The sequence below is a fragment of the Monopterus albus genome, unplaced genomic scaffold (genome assembly GCF_001952655.1).
Source record: "Monopterus albus unplaced genomic scaffold, M_albus_1.0 scaffold51.1, whole genome shotgun sequence".
NCBI classification, from domain to species: domain Eukaryota; kingdom Metazoa; phylum Chordata; class Actinopteri; order Synbranchiformes; family Synbranchidae; genus Monopterus; species Monopterus albus.
Window position 1 is genome coordinate 124152 of NW_018127931.1, and position 3738 is coordinate 127889.

Consider the following 3738-nt stretch of genomic DNA (forward strand, 5'->3'; position numbering starts at 1 on the left):
ATTGCATCAGTAGTGCTCTTTCTGGGCATGAAGCCATACTGCTGCTCACAGATATCCACTTCCTTTCTTAGCCTAGCTTCCACTCCTCTTTCCCATAGCTTCATTGTGTGGCTCATCAACTTTATACCTCTGTAGTTGCTACAACTCTGCACATCACCCTTGTTCTTAAAGATCAGCACTAGTACACTTCTCCTCCATTTTTCAGGCATCTTCTCACTCTCTAAAATCCTGTTGAACAAACTAAATAGAAACTCTACTGCTGTCTCTCCTAGACACTTCCACACCTCCACAGGTATGTCATCTGGACCAAGAGCCTTTCCATTCTTTATTCTCCTCAGAGCCTTCCTAACCTCATCCTTTCTAATCTTTGCTACTTCCTGCTCTACAATATTCACCTCTTCCCCCCTTCTTGAGTTGATTTTTGATTTATATAATTTAGGTGGTCAAGGGCTTCACAGTCTCTATGGGGTACTGGGAATTTTGGGTGGGTAGCAGCTGCAAAGTGACTGCAGAAAGGCGTGTAAGACACGACCATGCATCTACTACGACTAGGTTGTCATGATTTAGGCTGTAAAATAAACTCTTCCAGATTTCTAGATATGAGAGCTGCATCATCCATGGATGGATGTCTCTACTAATCAGACTAGGTTTTCCCCAAAATGTTTTCCAGTTGTCTATGAAGCCCACATTGGTGAACATTCAACCACAGCCAGTGATTGAATGACGACATGCAGCTATACAGGTCATCATGATCCCACACTTTGTAATATCAACAATTCAACAAGCAGACAATGTGCAACCATGAATACCTTTGAGAAATGTGCACAGTTGTCACCATTTGTCATATTCACTGACTGTATTTTTTTTAACAAATAAATAAAAATCTGCCATCTCTTATGTTTTATCATGACAGTGGCAGAAAGGAGAGATTATCTGGAAGTTGATAAAAAATATTTAAATCATTATGCAAACCAGTTATTAACACTAAATGTTGTTTAAATGTCAACCAAATTGTAGTCAGTCTTGTTAAACACTGTAGCAGAAACAAGACTTCAGATATTGTTTCATACAAACTAGTTCAACTCAAGCATACTACGTATGCCTTTTACTCAGTAACTACACAGCATGTGGTCAGCTACCATGCTGCTCTTTGACCACCTGCTTTCATGTACAGATTATGAGAAAATGGGCCCCCAAATAGAGACATGAAGGAACCCCTATAAGAGTAAAACCCACAGTTTGAAATAGTCACAAATTATTTTGTCCTTTTTTGTAATTTTGTGCCTCACCATACTTGTTTTGTGTCTCTTTGTAGCTGTTTTGCTTTTATTATTACTCATTTGTGTCTCTTTGTAGTTGCTTTACTTTTATTTTAGATCGTTTTGCATTTCTTTGTGGTTAAGTTTGTGTCGACTTTTACTTGCTTTGCGTGTCCTTGTGACTGGGAACTCTTTGTATTTATTTTGTCCAAAGTCTTACTTATTTTGCTTCTCTTTGTGGTAATGTGCTTCTCTATGTACTTGTTTTGCTTCTCTTTGTAGCTTTATTGTCATCCTTTTAATTTTATGGACTTTCGAACAAGGAATAAGTCATTTTATACAAAGGCTCAGATCCATGGGTGCCCTAACCCCTTGTGCCCTGGGTCAGTGCCTGATAGGCCCATTCAGGCTTGCAGTAAAGCTTAAATACAAAACACATAAAATGAAATAACACAAAGTGAGCATAACAAGTGAGCCATTACACAGGCTTTGTATGTCATGATTCTGTCCCGCCTGCTTCCAGTCTCATGCTTTTATTTTGACACTACTTCCTGCCCCCAGCTCACCCTGATTCCTGGGAAATTTAGCTCATCACCCACATTGGTTTCACGTGCTTCTCATTACTCACACCTGCTTACAACAGCATATAGGCAGCTTCCACACACCAAGAAGCTACCAGATCGTTCTAACTCCTGTTCAGACTTTCCAGCATTTTTTTTTCTGTACCTGTGATTCTAGCTGTGACCACCAAGTACTGCCTAACCCCTCTGATTCTGCTCGTGTTTTCTGTGTATTGACTATCGGACTCTCCTCTCTGACCTCTCATTTGTGGATCCCTCAGCTGCGTAAGTTTACCCTGGACTGTATTATCGACCTGAGTGTTACTTGATGAAACAGAATCCTGCTTTGTGTTATCGTTGTGTTTGTGACCAGCGCTGTTATTAAAGAGACAGTGTTCCACTTTTACTCGTCTGGCTCTATAATTGAGTTAACCCTCAACATCATCGGCAGCTTTACGCGCTGATCTTGTCATTAGGATCTGGCCACCATGAATTCAGCCAATGAAGAATACTCACGTATTGGCAGTGTTTCAGTATACAGGCATCTGAAGGACAGCTTTCATGCCACTCATCAGCTCAACACACCTGTTCACCCACTCCTCCGATCTCCCAGAGTCACAAACCGACAGAGCTCCCACACCTCCATCAGAGTAGGGATGGTTTTTCACACACCAGCAGCCCAGCCTTACTCTGAGGAGACCCCCTTGACCCCAGCTGAAGCATGAGCTATCAGACAGGAACTGAAAACCCTGCACTGAAGTCCTTTTCTTGGCCTGTTATCAACCTGCAACCTGTGCTTGGTCCAGTTTCCCAGCGGGTCGACCAGACCGCCGACACCGCCCTTGTCCTGAGTCCTCTGTTCAGCTGGGTGCTTTTTTCTGTCCCCTGGGCCACCCTAAGGACCGCAAACCCTCTCCCTTTGAGGGAACCCGGTGGGCCATCTGTCCTGGGGGACCAGGGAGAGGGAGGACCAGGAGGCCTCAGACCCAGCCTGTGTCCCAGCTGCAGCCTCTAGAACCCTTGCCCTTTGAAGGAACCCAGTCAGCCCTCTGTCCTGGTGGTCCAGGGAGAGGGAAGATCAGGAAGAAGCCTCAGACCCAGCCTCATTCTCAGCTGCAGCCTCCAGAACCCTCGCCCTTTGAGGGGACCCGGTGGGCCCTCTGTCCTAGGGGTCCAGGGATAGGGAGGAACAGGAGGAAGCCACCAACTGGGGCCCTGGTTCCTGTTCGTGTGCCCAGTCTCCACCTGCCGCAGTTCATGTCTCAGCCAGACCCCCAGCTGCTGCAGTCTCAGCCCCAGCCTGTGTCACAGCTGCAGTCTCCAGAGGCCTCGTCTCGTCCCCCCCAGCCACTGCTGCTGCCTCCCCAGAGCCAATTTCCGTTCCTGAGCGGGTCGGCTGGACCACCAACGCTGCCTCTAGGCCAGTCCCTGTTCCCAAGACAGTGACAGTGCCCCCCCTTCTCCCAGCTCCTGAGGGGTTCACTGACAGTGACGGCGCCCCCCTTCCCCCAGCTCCTGAACGGGTCGGTCGGTGGGCCAACGCCACCTCCAAACCTGTTCCTGTTCCCAATCATCGCTGGTCCTGCCCCTGAGGCTACCTCCCTGGTCCTCTATCCAACACCAAAGACAACTCCCAGACTGGCGGTCTCCTGCTCAGTCCTGTGGCCGTCCTCCTGAGCGGCCTTCTGCCAGGTCCTGTGGCAGTCCTCCAGAGCGGCCTCTCAAGTCCTCTTCTTGGTTCCGAGGTCGTCCTCCCGAATGGCCTCACCGCTACCCAGCCTGGCTCCGTGGCCATCCTCCCAAACGGCCTCTCTGCTCTGCAGCCTCGCGGCGTGGCCATCCTCCCGAATGGCCTCTCCGCTCTACAGCCTGGTCCCGTGGCCACCCTCTCGCACGGCCTCTCTGATCTCCTGTGTGAT